Source organism: Onychomys torridus, chromosome 1 (genome assembly GCF_903995425.1).
Source record: "Onychomys torridus chromosome 1, mOncTor1.1, whole genome shotgun sequence".
Taxonomy (NCBI): domain Eukaryota; kingdom Metazoa; phylum Chordata; class Mammalia; order Rodentia; family Cricetidae; genus Onychomys; species Onychomys torridus.
The window spans coordinates 90,268,194-90,284,946 of record NC_050443.1 but is presented as its reverse complement, the minus strand read 5'-3'; the positions used below and the strand labels follow the sequence as shown (position 1 = coordinate 90,284,946).

The following is a 16,753-nucleotide window of genomic DNA, read 5'->3' as shown; positions in this document are numbered from 1 at the left end:
CATGAATCTACCCTGGGGTGACATGGGGCACTCGGATGAGACAGGAACTTGGTTTAGCTTTATGTGTTTTTTCTTATTGTTGGTTATTGTTTTTAGTTTTTCACTGCTGGAGCCTTGAGCATGCTAGGGAAATACTCTACCACTGATCTCTATCCCCAGCGCTGTTTTGTTTTTAAAGGATGTCTAAAAAGTTTTAATGAGTTCCAAGTCCTCCCGGCCATAATAGCTTGAACCTAGAGCGCTGTCCACATCTGGAGAGGAGATACTTAATGACTTTGTGGCTTTTGTATCTGAGAGGCAGCCCTAGAGCTGAACGTGGTCCTGGAGCCCTGTGGGAACTTGGGGCATATGCTGTCAAAGCAGGGGGAGAGCAGCAATAGTCAGATCTCATCTGGTTGCCAGTAGGAATCCTGTCAGGCCAGAGAGGGAGAGGGATGGAACCAAGAGGCCAGTTGGAATCTGCGCTCTCAAAGCAAGCTGGCTAAAGTCTGAGGTCCCCTAGAGGGTGCTCTCTGGCACTGCGCCAAAAGGCTCTATGAGAAACTTGTGTGGTGGTGACCTGGGTGCTGCAGTCACTACATGCAAAGCTGAAATGGTCCTCAGAGCAAGGCTGCTTGGAATGTAACAAGTCAGCATTGAAGATGGTGCATGCCTCTATCCCAGCACTCAGGATGGTGATGCATGCCTGTATCCCAGCACTCAGGATGGTGATGCATGCCTGTATCCCAGCACTCAGGATGGTGATGCATGCCTGTATCCCAGCACTCAGGATGGTAGTGCATGCCTGCATCCCAGCACTCAGGATGGTAGTGCATCCCTGTATCCCAGCACTCAGGATGGTAGTGTATGCCTGTATCCCAGCACTCAGGATGGTAGTGCATGCCTGGATCCCAGCACTCAGGATGGTAGTGCATGCCTGGATCCCAGCACTCAGGATGGTAGTGCATCCCTGCATCCCAGCACTCAGGATGGTAGTGCATCCCTGCATCCCAGCACTCAGGATGGTAGTGCATCCCTGCATCCCAGCACTCAGGATGGTGATGCACGCCTGTATCCCAGCACTCAGGACTATGAGTTCAAAACAGCCTGAACCACATATTAGGACCCTGCCTCAAGAAAAACAAGACATAGTCCAAATTGAATCAGAATTGGAAACAGTGACCAGGCACCCTCATAAGGTAAAGGCGCCTGCTACCATGCCTGACAACCGAAATCTGATCCCTGGGTCCCACCTGGTAGAGAGAGGACCAACTCTTGCAGGTTGTTCTCTGACCTCAACATGGGCTCTGTGGTAGGCACTCTCATCCCCATCCATACGTAGAAATGGATAAATAAATAAAATGTAATTTTAAAAAATTAATCAGCATGCTTGTTCAATTTGCAGTCAAAACAAATCTTTTACAGACATGCCCACAGACCAACCTGACAAAGACAATTACTCAACTGAGAGTTTTTTTCAGGTGACTCTAGGCTGTATCAAGTTGACAGGCAATGCTAACTAGGGCAGGTCCAAATGAGATGCTGAAGAGCTGGACCCTGAATGCGAAGAAGGTCCAGAAATGCTGTCACCAATTTTATTCTCTTTTTATATGCACACAAGAGGAATGTGAAATAAGTGAAGTATGATGATGCATGCCTCAGTATGCAGGAGGCTGAGGTGGGAGGGTCAGGCTCAGTCTAGCCTACATGGTGAATGGGTTTGAGGAGTTTATACTACAGAGAGTTTGAGCTCCAGTCCAGCCTGGACTACCAGATGAGATGTGTACTCTCAAAAAACTAAACAAGCAGAACTCGGGAATAATATATAAAAACATCTGTCTAATGCCTAGTAGAGTAATATTTAAATGACAATGAATGGAATTGGTGAAGTGCCCAGTGAGGTCAGGACTTTTCTGACCTACAGTTCTGAGTCCAGTGGGGTGCTAGCCTCACCAAGGAGGCAAGCCTCCCACACCTCTTCATCGCCTGTGATGGGTCCAGTGGGGTGCTAGCCTCACCAAGGAGGCAAGCCTCCCACATCTCTTCATTGCCTGTGATGGTGTCCCAACTGAGGCACTCCTTAAAGAGCCACTACTTCAGGGTGAAAGTCACTTATGGAACAATACAATACACATGGGAGACCTGAAGGAAAGAGGAACTCTGACCCAGAAAAACAAACAAACAAACCAACAAACCAACAACCCCACTGGTGCCTCGGGTACTGGTGGCTGTGCTGTGCTCACTGCCCTATTTAATCTTCACATGAATCCTGTGGGGTAAATAATGTCACTAAACCCAACCGAAAACCCAATCGTGCCTGTGACAAGCCGCCTGCAATGGACAGTACATCAGAGGTCTTGAACAGCAAATGTGCCGAGTGATCAGCTGGTCACGGAAGAGCCAACATGGGCTCCCATTGGGGCAACAGATGCAAGGAAAGAAAGGGAGGTTGGGAGGGAGAAGGAGAGAGAAATAGAGAGGAAGGAGAGGAGGAAGGGGGAATTCAGGAGAGGAAGAGGAGGAGAGAGGGAGGAAGAGCAGAGAAGATTCCCTACCATACCCCAGCCCCAGCTCCCATGAGTACTCAATTCTTTCCACTTGCGGCTTGTAAAAGCAATTTATTCCATGACCTAAACCCAGGGTGTCCCCAAGATGAACATGAGAGACAGGTGCCTGCAGCTCTGCTCAAATGTCAAAACTGTAAACACAGCAGGTCACCATGCCACCCGCCCACCAGGTTAACACCAGCAGCAGGTGGATGTGGAGCACAGCATTCCCCTCCCATTTCTGGCCAGGACACAGAGGGAAGAGAGACTTGTAAAGCGAGAGTCAGCAGCATTTCAGATGGATGCTAGGCTCTGCAAGCTTCTGACTCCTACAGAAACGATTCTCCCACAGGCTGCTCCTTTGGAGGAGGGCATCCTTGGGCTCCAATCCCACCCCTGCCCCCTCGCTGCTTTGACTTACCACAGGCAAGCAGGAACCTCCTGATCCGTTTCTGGGGTCAGTACCTCTCTGTCTGCATCTCCTCCCCTAAAAATGACCTGGAAGAAGGGAAGAAAGGGTGTAAGGGGGCAGTTGCTTTTTTCTCTGCAGAATACAACCTGCAGGAAAGGATGGATGGACTGTATTCTACAACCCTAGCTAGGGAATTGCATAATGGGTCACTGTACTTAGAAGTGGAAAGACAGAGTTGCATATACAGACCCTGTAACCACAAAGGAGGTTACAAGACAAAAGCCAGGGCACAGAGGAAGCCTTGGAGCCTTGCCTTAACTGCTCCACTCCACTTCCTAGGGTACCTCTCAGTGTAGACAATAGTTTAGTATTTAGTTAGCATTCAGTGTTGGGAGAGCGGTGCAGGCCTCCTGAACTTACCTGGCCTGAGGATTAGGGGCCATAGTCCTTTCTGGTGGCTTCCTTCTGCCTCTTGGGTTTGCTCACATCCTGCACATGTCATTTGGCCTCTGCTCATTTCTATTGAGGACACCCTACTCATCTTCCAAGGTGCTTTGTGACCAACAAGCTGGCCCTACCCCTTCCACCTCCAAGAAGTCCTCTGGCTGGCACCCACTGTGTGCATTCCATACTCAGTCCTGGTGTGCAGGCAGCAGCAAGAAGCTGGTCCTACATACCTCACTCTGGGCAATAGAAGAGCAATTGGATCTGGGCCCCAGCACAACAGCTGCACACTATGCCGGGCACTAACGAGCCTGAGCCTACAGCTGTTGGTAGCCACTCCAGCACCTATTTATAGCCTTTTTTGCAGCCCTCTTCCACGACTCCCAACTGGCCCATGTCGGTGCATTTTCTCAAGGTTCAGCTGAAAGCCAATTTGAGACAAACAAATCTCTACAGACAGTTGCCCTCTCCAGTTAAAATCTGGGTTTGTGAGCTGGGTGTAGTGGCACGCCTTTAATCCCAGCACCTGGGAGGCAGAGGCAGGTGGATCTCTGTAAGTTTGAGATCATCCTGGTCTATATAGAGAGTTCCAGGACAGACAGGACAACACAGGTAAGACCCTGTCTTGGGGAAAAAAAAAAAAATCTGGATTTGTATCAGAGGCCAAGAAAACACAGGTAGGAATTCAATCCCCAAGGCTCTGGGGATATGTTCTGATAGGGAAAGATCTTGAGGCCAAGGCTAGCCCACCCTACACTACACTGTCCTTCCTTACACAAGGCTGGAGCTGGGTAAATACCTGAAATCCCAGTAGTCAGGAGGTTTAGGCAGGAGGATTGCAAGCTAAGGCCAACTGTGCTACATGGTAAGACCCTGCCTCAAAAAAATAAAATAAAATAAAAACAAAAACACATTGTCTGAGCCCCTTATCCCACACACATAAACTCAAGGCAGGGTTGAGAACTTTATGACCATGACATCAGAGGCCCTTCCAACTTGACATCCCACGGCTCTGTGACTCATACTCTCTCTTCCTCCTCTGACACAGAGGTCAGAATCACCTAAAGCCACCCCAGTGCCCCTATCTCGAGCACCTCAAGCCCCACCCCAGTCCAAACGGAAAGATAAAACTCCCAAGCTGCCAGCTAATCTCATGGCAGCCTCTGAATGCCTACTCAAGCCTGCAGGTGGAAAGAAGGGGTGGGAAGGAGGGTTGCCGTTGCTATGGCTACAAAAATGCTCCTCTCATTCACACCATCTGTCTGAGCCAGGATAGAAGAGAAACTGTTGGTTGCCCTCACTCCCCTGGCCTACCTTTCTAAGTGGTTACAACTGGATGCTAAATTTAAATGCTGCTCTGAAATCAGGACATATAAGGTCTCTCTGCCAGCATCTGAAGGGTTTCATAATGGGTAGAGCTGGAGAGCATGACAAATTAGCCTTGGAGGCAATCTAAGCCGTATTGTGCAGCCACCACAATTAGAGATCTTAAAAAAAAAAGGCCTCTCCTCTCTCTGGCTGAAGATGAAGTCTCAGCAATAAACAGACATCTGCTAGGAGCTTGTGAAGAGAGGCAGCATAAACACCCCAGGGAGCAACCATAAACAAGGAGCCCTCTCCAGGAAGCTACTGCTCGCCAGGGAAGAAGGGACGGAAGTGAGGAGGAGGCTATGGGGAAGGGCAGAGAAGGATGGGGTGCTGACAGGCTGGGTGGGATGGAGGTGGAATGGAGTGGAGGGCAGTGGACAGGCAGACAGGAAAAGTTCAGCTTGCGTGGGTGGGGTGGGGTGGGGGGTGGGGTGGGAATGGAGACCTGGCTGACTTCGGCAGGGAACCAAAGCTTGAGACCCAAAGTGGGACTTCCGCAGAAGCCCAGACATGATGTTCATTATGGAAATTGACCACTCTTTTTAGGTAGAAAAAAGGGAGATATTGGAATGCACACCTATGCTGGGCTCTTTGTAAATATTTTAATTTCATCTCCACATCGGTCTCTCAAGATAAATGTGATTACCTCTTCTTTGTAGGTTAAATGGTAAGGTTCACAAAACTTTCCAAGGCCTCATGGCTAAGATTTAAACCCATGTCTGTCTTAGCATGCTTCTTTTGTCCGCTTGCTTGTTTTTTGCCTCTATCACCTGCCTGGAGAACTTGCTCCTGATGTTTATCTTTGGTGCCTAGATGTTCTGAGTACCCCAGATCGAACACAAACAGGTTCTGATGAAGAAGGGGTGAATCTCATGGAGGAGGCAAATGTTAAGTTTGGGCTGAGTTTCTGGAGCCCTGTGGGTCCTGTTTCGTCCCATTCTGGTCACTGCCCAGCAGACAGAAGGAAAAGAAGGGCATGGAATGGGCTGAAGAATGTGCCCACAGCATGTCTACAGGAGGCTTGGAACCGCCATTGTGAGAAGAGCCCATGGATGGAGGCTGAGGGAAGAAAGGAGGCTTGGGTTTTCACTAGTTCCTTTTGTATGGAGTGTTTTACCATCCATTCATGTGTGCATGTAGGGTGATTCTATGCATCTGTATGTTTGTGATGGTGAACATCACACATCCTTGTGTGTGGAGGTGAAACCATGCAGCTATACATGTGTGTTGAGGCAAGTACCACGAGTGTGAGTGAGTGAGTGAGTGTGTGTGTGTGTGTGTGTGTGTGTGTGTGTAGGGAGAGTACTGTGTATCCATGTGTGTGAATGGGTGAATACAGTGTATCCATATGTGTAGTAGGCAGTAAGCACCATGCCCATCCATGTGCATGTTTTAGAGTGAGTACATACATGTGTGCCCTCCCGCCCCTCTTTACCTTTTACTTGCCTGTCAGATACCCACTTCCTTCAGGAAGAAAATCTTGTCCATTATCATCTTTGTATCCAAGTGTTAAAGAGCCAATTGTCCCCATACATGGAGTTATAAACTTCATGAATACTGCACATGGCACCTTAGGATAAGTAGGCCTAACACAGGAGTCAGCAGCTAGATCCCCCACAGACTTGGGTCTATCTACTCCAGGAAGCAGCTCTCTTCAGTGACTAAAGAGTCTGAGTGACTCTTCTGATGTACGTCATCATCCTTCCCTGCTCCTCATGCTCCTGGCTCCCAAAACCTGAGGCTTAGATCCAGCCAGTGCTCAGCTGAATGGCCAAGGCCAGCATTCAGAGTCTGTGAGCAAAGAGGCGTCTCTGCAGCTCAGCACACTGATATGAAGGTGGCAAGGCCGGGCAGGACAGCATGTTCTAGATACTCACTCCTGTTTCTGGCATGTGCTGAGCTTCTGGGCTGGGTGTGTCTGAAACTTGGGCCTGAGAATGTTCCACTAACCTGTGGCTCTAACAGTACTGGGGCCAGCAACGACTGTCTAGCTCCTTGCTGCCGGGCTCCTGAAGGTAGCCCAAAGGACATGAGCTCTGGACATACCTTGTGGCCTAGGAAAGGGCCTGCTGTAACATTTTTATACCTGAAAGAAAGGCAGGCAAGCTATAGGAGGAATGCTTGAGCCACAAGACATCTAGGAAGCAACAAAGATAGAGATTCAGGGAAGAAAGGAACACAGTCCCATGCAGAAGCATTAATTCACATCTAGAGCACACTAAGAGCCTGGGGCTGTAGCTCAGTTGAGAATGTGCTTGCCCTACACAGAAAACTCCCTGAGTGTGAATCCCAGCACTGAATAAAATGGCCATGGTGCATACCTATACCACCAAACACTCAGGGATTATGTGGTGGCAGGGGAACCACAAACTCAAGGTCCCTCTCACATATGTAATAAATTTGAGATCAGCCTGGGCTATATGAGCCCTTGTCTTTAAAATAAAAATAAGCGGGTTGGGGATTTAGCTCAGTGGCAGAGCGCTTGCCTAGCAAGCACAAGGCTCTGGGTTCCGTCCTCAGCTAAAAAAAAAAGTTTGGACTGGTAGCAAAGGCTCATAATCTCAGCACTTGGCAGAGGCAGGCAGATGCCTGTGAGTGAGCCATCCTGGTCTATACAGTTTTAGGTCAGACAGGGCTACACAATGAAACCTGTAAAAACAAACAAACAAAACTCCCCTAAAGTCTCTAACGTGGCAAACACAGTGGCCTGCACACTCACTGTGCCTGGGAATCTCTCCCCATGATGACTACAGCAATGCTCCAATGTGGACACAGGGACGGAACAAGAGAACGGAAGAAATCAGACCACATCTGGCACCCGGTACCACAAAAGGCAGTGTGCTGTGTACTTGCAGCACAGAGATGATGAAGATTCTTCAAGATCTGACAGAAAAGAACTTCCCCATAGACTCACAGCAGACGCAACCCTCTAGTGGCAGTTTATGACCACTGGCATCAGGGGGTCAATGCTTTAGAAGGGGCACCTCCTCATTAGGGACAGCTATGTGCTCTATGTCTGAGGCGGGGGCCCAGAAGGAAGGAGAAGCTAGTGTACGGAGGAGGGTTGGGGGACCCTAGAGTGAGGTGCACGGGTATTTGTCCTTCAAGATTTTCCCAAGAGGGCAGTAGAGTTTGGAGCTGGGGCCTGCCTGCTCTTCTGCCAACTCTGGTGGCTCAGCCTCCAGAATAACAAGATGAACCTAATATACAAACAATATTTATGATCTGAGTAAATTTCAAAATCCCAATAACTGAGGTACTGTCAATACACACAGCTGCAGCCAATGCACGTGATGAGTCCAAGCTTGTCTACAGGCACCCAAGCAGTTGAGGGCCTGGTTTTAGAGAGATTACAATATGGATTTCCTGTCATGAAAACATTTTTTACTTTATAAATTTGAGGGAGAAAAAGAAAGTGAAAAGTGATGTCATGCCTAGTGGTCCATGCTGCAATCCCAGGTCTCTGGGAGGCTAAGACACGGGCAGCTTAAGTAAAAGCCTTCCTAGGCTTCAAAGCCTGCCTGGGCAACTCAGTAAGACCACCTCTCAAGATTAAAACCTTTAAAGAGGGCAGAGGGTGTGGCTCAGTGGTCGAATACTTGACTAACATGCATGAGAAGGTTCAGACATTGGTCTCCAGTATAAAAACCAACCAACCAAAGACCCTAAAATGTAAATAAGAAAGGAAAATATCAACTCAAATGCTGACATAACAGAAGCATTAAAATGTTGTTACATTTGCTGAAAAAAAAAATTAAAAAGATGAACTGTAGGTAGTGGTACACATGCGTAATCCCAGCACTTGGGAAGAAGGGGCAGTGGAGATCAGGAGTTCGAGGCCATTATCAACTATGTATTGAGTTCAAGTCCAGTTTGGGCAACATAAGACCCTTTTTCAAAAAAGCTAAAAGAAAAAAAAAAAAAAAACTAAGATAACCAAAGCAAAATGCTAAGTCTTCCCTCGGAGGGAGGGCTGTGGTGGGGAGGGCCTTCACTGGGAGGAGAGGGTATGCTCAGAGGAGGCAGGGGGAGGAGACACGCCCTGCTCTCTACCTAGCCCTGTGTCCGAGTCACAACTGGGCCTCGATGGAATGAACTCAAAGCTTGAACAGAATGACCTCAGCTGCTGTCAGCCATGTGTGATGGGCAGGGCCAGCTGCTGCTGAGGGCACACACGTGGCCATCTGGGCTCCACACCACAGACCACAGTGGCGAGGGTGAGTGTTGTGAATAGTTCTCCTATTATTTCAGGATGCTTATGGACTGATGCTCACTGCTGTGACAGCCACACGAGCGTGAGCAAGTCATCATTCCAAACATGCACCACAGTCACAGGAGCCCTGACAGTCCCCTCATTCATAGTACACCCCTCGAGGAGCTGCTATGCCACTGAGCAGATGCTCACCAAGCCTCTGCTGTGTGTCCCCTGTGTGCAGGCTTTGTTCCTGAGGATCCAGAGAGGGACAGTCTCCAGGGGCTGTGATCCCTGGGGGGGATGAGCTCTTGAGATGGAGGTTTAATTGTTCGGGGAGAGGAAGGACCCTCTCCTGTTCACAGCAGGCAGTGAGGCACTGGTGGCCAAATACAGCACGTGCACAGATCCTCACTCTAGCAGACAGCTGGAGAGGTCATCCCTGACAAGCAGGCCTGTATGCCTATCTGGATGTGGACAGGTGACGCTGGAAGATTACTGTTGTCTCTGTCCTGTGCAGCAATGACGATTTGCAAGGGAATGCTCTTTTGAAACGAAGTGTGGTTCAAAAGATTCTATACAATCAAAAGATTGTATAGAAGAAAAATGACATAAACAACGGCTTCAGAAATCAGCTTTAAAATATTGCAGAAAGAGAAAACCCAGGGAGGGGGTGGCAAGATGGCTCAGCAGGCCAAGGCGCTTGCTGGCAAGTCTGGCAACTTGAGTTCAATCTCAGGAACCCACATAGTTGAAGGAGAGAACCGACTTCCCCAAATTGTCCTCTGACCTCTGCACAAGAACTGTGGTACACATGCCCATACATGTACATACATGTAGTAGAGATATATTTAAACAAGCAAATAAATAAAGGGAAGTTTAAAACAGAACTGAGAGAAAAGCAAAAGAAAGTCATGGAGTTAGCATAATGCAGCATCATTTTAATGGCTGGGGAGCTGGGGAAGGTACAGGCAGGGCTCATTACACTATCCTATTTTTTCTGAAAAAAATTATATATAAGTATATGTGTGTGTGTGTATACATACATACATACATACATATGTTTGATTGGTTGGTTGTTTTTGGTTTGTTTGTTTGGTTGTTTTTGTTGGTTTGTTTGTTTGTTTGGGTTTTTTTTTTTTAGATAGCCTTGACTGACTTAGAACTTATATTTTCTAGGTTGGTGTCAAACTTACAGCAGTCCTCCTGCTTCTGCCTCCTCAGGGCTGGGATTATGGGCCTATAATACATACCCACTGCTCTTTGTTGTTGTTGAGACAAGGTCTTGCTGTGTAGCTAGAACTATCCTCAAATTCACTATATAGCCTAGACTGGCCTTGAACCCTGCATTCTCTGCTGTGGCTTACCTTGTAGTATTTTCTGACAGGAGACTGCTCTGTCTGGTGGTAGATGCCCCAGTGAGACTAGTGTAAGAAGAACACACAGCAAAGAGCCAGGAGGACTGTGATAACCAGCCGGGGTTTATGTGCCTTTTCATAGTGGGGTGGGAAGACCCACTCACCTGTCATTAGGAAACTGGTCAGTACCAAGCCCCTCAAGTCCAGAGGGTGTCCAAGATTTCCCTGCTTCTTGTGGTGCTTAATCCCCTTCCCAAACAGCTGGAAGCTAGAATCATTGTGAGACTCTAGCAGTTTGATGGGATCAGTAGCAATCTCTCTGCATCTGTTTTCTAATCTGCAAAATGGGCATAGATAGCCCCAACTACTACAGAGCATCTTGAGATGCTCATGAGGTAAAGAATGAGCAATCCCAGATGAGCAATCCCAGAATGCAGCAATCTCTTCTAGGCTTTTCAAAGGACAGGGACTGTTAGCACTCTGCAGACTTCTTGGGTTCGCCATGTTCAGGCCCTTTCAACCCAGCCAAGTCCTCCAACAGGAAGGCAGAGCCTCTACCATTCAGCAGCAGAGAGTGAGCAGAGTCAGGCCTAGACTGGAAGGCAAACCCAGGTAGAGATGTAGATGTGGTGGAGAGAACAGAGAGACACCACCCCTCATCACAGAGGAGGGAAGAATTGGGGCTGTTCTCTGCAGCTCCTAGGAAGGACACTGTTTAAACTGGGTTTAAAAGCATATTCCAAAACCTGTCCCACACCCACTGCAGAAAGAACAAGCCTAAGTTCCTTCTGAGTCCAAGTTATTGGCAGTTTGCAGTGTGTCCTGCTAGCTGTCCGGTCAAGCGATTTGCAAAATACTCCTGCAATCCCCTGAATCTCTCAAAGGCCAGGGGGCTCCAGGCACACAGGGTATATTCCCACTGCCACCGGGCAAGCTGGTAGGAAGCAGGCACAGAGCCAGGAGAGGACGCAACTCAGGCTTTTTGGAAAGTAACCACCAGGACCCAACCTGTGCCCACTTCCCTGCGTCTGAAGAAGGCAACACTGATTGCCTTTGAAATCTCTGGGGTATGAACAAGGGGCATGGACTGTCCTGGTGGCCCACCTGTTAGGTCCACTGCCCCCGCGGAGGTAACCGGCACACAGAGGACACAGGTGCCAGGGAACTCGGGGGACGCGAATGTAGAAGGCCAATTAGCCTCTGGCTTTTTTCCCTCCGGGTCTGTCCACAAAAGAACTGGTTACTGACTTTGTCCTCCCCCTAAACCACCTAAGACATAGTGGGCAGCTAGTGGCCTTGCAAACGAGAGCTCTTTCCACTTTAGAAACCCAGGCCCAGAATAAACAATGTGGAAGGAGACATGAGAGTACTCTGGTTTCAACACGCCTCTTCCCGGTCCGGTAAAGGCCCTTCCCAGCTGTGCCGGTGAGGGTGCGGTTGAGACTGAGGCTGGCCTGGGATAAGTTAACCCCGCCCTCTCCAGACAGCTGATGCGGGGCAGAGGCTGCAAGGGGGACCCCAGCCCAGGGCTGGTCAGCCAGCGATAGGGCGGGATGCACGAATGGGGCGTCCCTAGTCCGGGGACGAGCACAGGCTGTCAGGGGTCCCAGGATAGAGAGACCGCAGCGCAGTCCCTGGAAGCGCCGCCAGTGGCTAAGTAACCAGCCCGGGTCCCAGCCCACTGCCGGCCAGGCTACTGACATTTGGCCCAACTTAACTTCCTGTTATCAAGGCGGGAGGAGAAGAAGGGAAGCAGAAAAAGACAATAAAATAAAAATAAGCAAGGCGCTCAGTGAGAGGATGGGAAAGGCACGGGAGCCTAAACCGTGTGGAGCAAAGTTTGGGGACGATCCCTTGAGCGACGACAGGCGACCCTGCTGCCCAAGGGCGCCCACTCTGCTCTGGTGTGCTGTGTTTTCTAAGGTTAGAATGGCAGTTTTTGATTGGTGGAGAGCCCACGGCGCGCCTGGCAGGTGGGTCTGAGATCGCGGACGCAGCTGCCGCACCTGACCCTCCCGAGCGCCCGATAGGGCGCAGAGTCCAGCCAGGACTGGCACAGTTCCCACCCGCTCCCGCGCGCCGCGGAGCCCACTCCCGCTCGGTCTTACCGAAGGTCTCACGGGCCTCCGGGTCTCGAGTCAGCGCCTGCCTTGGTCTCCGGCTGCGGGCGCAGCGATCCGGGATCCCGCGGGCCGCCTGCCGAGCCCCGAGCGAGCGAGGCGGCCCCGGCGCAGGCTGAGCCGGCCGGGTGCCTGCGTTTCTGCTAGCTGCGGAGGACCCGGTTGGGGCACGCCCCCATCGAGGGCTTGGCCAATGACAGGGCCTCTAAGTGCCAGGCTCCGCCCCAGGCCTGGGACGCACGGCCAATGGTCATGCAGCGCGGAACCCACCCCATAGCCCTCCCAGTCAGTCCCGGGCTGAGGAGAGGCCGACTACCTCTGCTGCAGCGCACGTGGGCTGAAGCCCTGCCCCTGTCCCGGGAGCGGCTGGCCGCTCCCACCCTGGCCACAGGTCGGAGACCTTGCCCTGGGCTGCTGCGAGGTGAACATCTGGTCTTGGTGTTCTGATGTCGAGGGAGAGGCGAGGGCTGGGCCTCACGATGCTTGGTCTAGGCACCGGAAAGCCAACCTCACTGTCCTCTTTTGGACTGGAGGGAGCAGCGAAGGACTTCTAGAACTGCCCTGCACTCGTGGGCCCTCATGCCTTGCTTTGCAGAGTGCAGTCTTCCTTGCTTAGATCCTGCCTTGAACTGGCCTTGCTTTGGCTAACGTTATCTGGGTCCATTGCATCTTCTCTTTCTTGGATGTAGAATGGCAATCCTCTGCCCTGCCCGCTTTCCTGAGTGGCTATGCCCCTCATCGTTTCAGAGAAAATTATGAATGAGTGGTTCGGGGCTGGGAGTCTTGTGAAATTCGTGCAGTCGCTGTGACAGCAGAGACCAGGAAAATAGGATTCAAATGCCAAGTACCAGGGCTGACAATCCCCTGGGGCCCTTGGCCCAATACAGCGTCCATAAATGTTCTTAGAACTGAACTGACCCACGGCTTGGGAGGCGAAAGCAAACAGTACCATGACTCCAGGCTGCTGGAATGCCCACTGGAGAGGCATGCCCCTTGGCCAGGCAAGTATAGGCAGCAATCCTCTCACCCCCAAACCAGAGCCCCGTTTTTCTGTAGTCTTTGCTGTGTGTTCCTCCTTCCAGCACTTGAGGTTTCTGAAGGGTTGTCTCTTAAGCATCTTCAAAATTCAATCCACTTTTGTGAGTTTTATCCCCAGCATGGACCCCACTCAGTTTGCACAACTCGCTCACTGCTGACTCTGAGAGGGCAGGCTGATCTCAAACTCACAGCTAACTGGTCTCTCAGCCTCCCAAATGCCAGGATTGCATGCATGTACCGTATTGCTGGGCTAGCACAGAAGTCCTGGCTGCTCAAAAATAAGAATTTACCCCTATTTCCTCTCTTCTGTAGACAAGCCTTTAATCTCATAGGGCTCTGCTGAGAAAGACTCTTGCTTGGTAGCTCTGGTGGACTGAGTTTTAACTCAGAAACATGGCAAGCTGGGCATTGATGGGGCTGCTCGATGTTTCTCAACCTGTGGGTCATGGCCACTGGAAAATACATATTTCTGATGGTCTTAGGAACTAAGACACCACTCAGTAGCAAAATGACAGTTATAGAAGTAGCAATGAAAATAATCTTATGGTTGGGGGTCCACTACAACATGAGGAGCTGCATTATAGGGTTGCAGCCTTAGGACGGTTGAGAACTGCTGGTGTAGACGAATTAGATAAGTCTTGTGGCTTCTTGGGCCAGAGACTCTTATTATCAATCAGATTTCCATTGCTGAACAGCTCCCCGGGGATGAGGTGAGGAATGAGAAGACTGGGGATAGGATGTCAAAACTCAGAATACAGAGCAGTCACCATAGAGTGGCCTGCTGGATTGGGAGTATATACAATTGATTCAAAGAAATCATTGGGGGAAACAGTATCTAGTCCTTTCCTAACAGATATGAATGAATGAATGAACGAACGAATGAATGATGCAGCATCCCCACACTCTGTATTTAACAGCAATCACTTCCCCATCCTGCTTTTCTAGGATGCAGCTTGAGGAGGTTGCCTGGGAGATACAGATGGCTACTTAGCATCAGAGGGAGGGAGAGAAGGAAGACCCAGATTCAGCCCTAAAAATATCCTCATTTTCAACTGAAGCGGCGGCCTCCGCAGCTCCAAAGCAGCCCCAGCTGGTGGTCCTGTCATTATCAGCATCACCTGACCACCTTCCAAGGGGGCTGCACAGGTAGCAGACCTGGTTCCCATATTTGCAGTCTCCCAGTGTGCTAGAAACAAGGTTAGCGCATTTTCCAGGAAGGATGCTCTGCCACCCCCCCCCCCCCCACACACACACGCTTTCACTGTTCCCCGCAGGGGTGACAGTGTGAGTGTGTGGTTCCCAGACTTTCTCTAGAGCTGACATCAAAGTGCTTTGGTGTTTCAGGGGAAGAGGAAGGCTGGTCTCTCCAGAGTCCAGAGACCTTGTCAAGTGATGAAAAGAGGCTGATGGGTCCCAGGCTACTTGGACAGCTAGCTATCTTTGGAGGACTTTCTAAGCCAGGAAGTGGGAGCCATGGAGCCTCCCTTGGGCATACCCACCAGTGTGTGAGAAACAAGATCACGGCAGCTTGTTCCAGCCTCTTATCATCCCATTGTTCCTGTATACACAAACATTCAAGGTCATCAGGAACCAATCAGGCACACCACACCTTCAAGCAGATTTTTCTGACAATTTGGGGGAGAGAAATGGCACCTGTCTGGGGGCTTCCAGGCAGGATTATCCCTGGAGCCCCACAGCACTTTGGGGGATGTGTGCATGTTGCTGGCAATGTAAGAAAGTCAGCGCTGGGGTAGCTGAGAGATGCTGTTCTAGGCAGAAAGTGGCTCTCCAGCTAGGGTGCCAACTGCAGCAGACAGTGGCAGGCAGCATGGGTGTGTGGAAGAGCTGGGAGGTCACAGGGCCTCACAAATAGTTTGGCCTCCGCACCAAATAGGCTGGAGATATCAACCTGTACTTCATTTTTTTTTATTAGTTTGTTTATTGGGGGCTTTTTTTTTTTTTTTTGGTGAGTGTTTTGTTTTGTTTCAGTTTGTTTGTTTGCTTATTGAGGCAAGATCTCCTATTGTCCAGGCTGGCCCCAAACTGACTATGTAGCTAAGGATGAGCTTAAACACTGGTTCCTCCTGCCTCCCCTTCTCAAGAGCTATGAATACACGCTTGCGTTGTCATGGCCGGCTTCAACACAGATCTTCAAAGACAACTGAATCCAAGGGCATCATTATGGTCCTGAGAGACACAAGAAACCAAACCTTGGAACTCTCATGGTGGGCTGGACTGTGGTTACTGAACACATCTGAAGCCCATTCCAGAGCACACTGCTGTAGCTAAGTGGAACCTGAGACAGGTTCACACGGTGCTCACACATGCTTCCCAACCCTCCACACAGCAGCTAAACGGGCCAAGGAGGAGAATCATCCTCTCTACTCTGGTCCACAAAGGAGACTCACATTCATCTGTCTGTTTACCCATCCCACATCTATCCCACAAGCATGTGTGTCCTGCTTCTCCTAAGAAGAGCCGTGGTCAAGCAAGTAGTCACACACAGTCACACAGGTTTCTAGTCAAGGTGACTGGACTGAATCCCAGTTCGACCAACCGTGTGCCCCAAACAAGAAGTGTAACTTCCCTAGGTAACAGGCACCTCCCCTACAAAAGGGCAACAGTACCAGGGAGATCTGTGCACAGAACAGAGGGAGGCACCTGGTAAGTGACGGATACAGCTCTTCTGAGTTAATCAATTGTCTCTAAGAGGCACTGATGTGTTGGTAAGCAATTCTAGGTCAAAGACCTGGCCAGTTCCCAGCATCATACCTGAGCTGTGTTATAGTTCTCAGTATATTTTGAGGTAGGTACCATTATCATCCACACTTGAGAGGTAAGAGAATAGCATCTTGGAGAAATGGAGTCCCTGGCCTGAAGTTTCCTTAGGGCTAGCACACAGCAGAGGGTTACCTGACTGTTGGACCCCAAGCCTGTGCTCCTGCATTGTTTCCTAAATCTTTATGAGCATGGGGATGAACATGTGACTGCTGCTGCAGGTGCCATGGCACTGTGGAAGTTGGGGACAACCTCAGATGCCCCTCCCAGCCTTCCCCCTTGTTTGAGACAGGGTCTCTTGTTTGATGGTATCTGTGTGCCGGGCCAGCTGACCTGTGAGCCCCTGGTCTGCTCCTGTCTGCTCGTTACTATCTCACTACAATAGTGCTAGGTCACAGAGACGCGCTCCTGTGGCCAGCTGTGTCGCAGATCTGAACTCAGGTCTTCTTCATACTTGCCTGGCAACACTGAACCACCTCCCTCAATGCACAATTTTACATGGATATTAAGGATCTAAC

At 50.0% G+C, this 16,753-nt stretch overlaps 1 protein-coding gene across 9 annotated transcripts in view; it reads right to left on the bottom strand.

Moving 5' to 3' along the window:
* Positions 1-12,590, bottom strand: part of Mical2 (microtubule associated monooxygenase, calponin and LIM domain containing 2) — a 132,033-nt gene extending 119,443 nt beyond the window's left edge. For 6 of the 9 annotated variants that reach the window (XM_036189255.1, XM_036189254.1, XM_036189257.1 and 3 more), the window contains exons 1-2: positions 12,408-12,587; positions 2,947-3,023 (exon numbers count right to left, since the gene is read on the bottom strand). The gene's annotated coding sequence lies outside the window, so the exon portion shown is untranslated. Of the gene's footprint in view, positions 1-2,946; positions 3,024-12,407 lie in introns of all 9 variants that reach the window. The other 3 variants (XM_036189253.1, XM_036189252.1, XM_036189260.1) reach the window with 2 other exon arrangements.
* Positions 12,591-16,753: the final 4,163 nt, after the last annotated feature.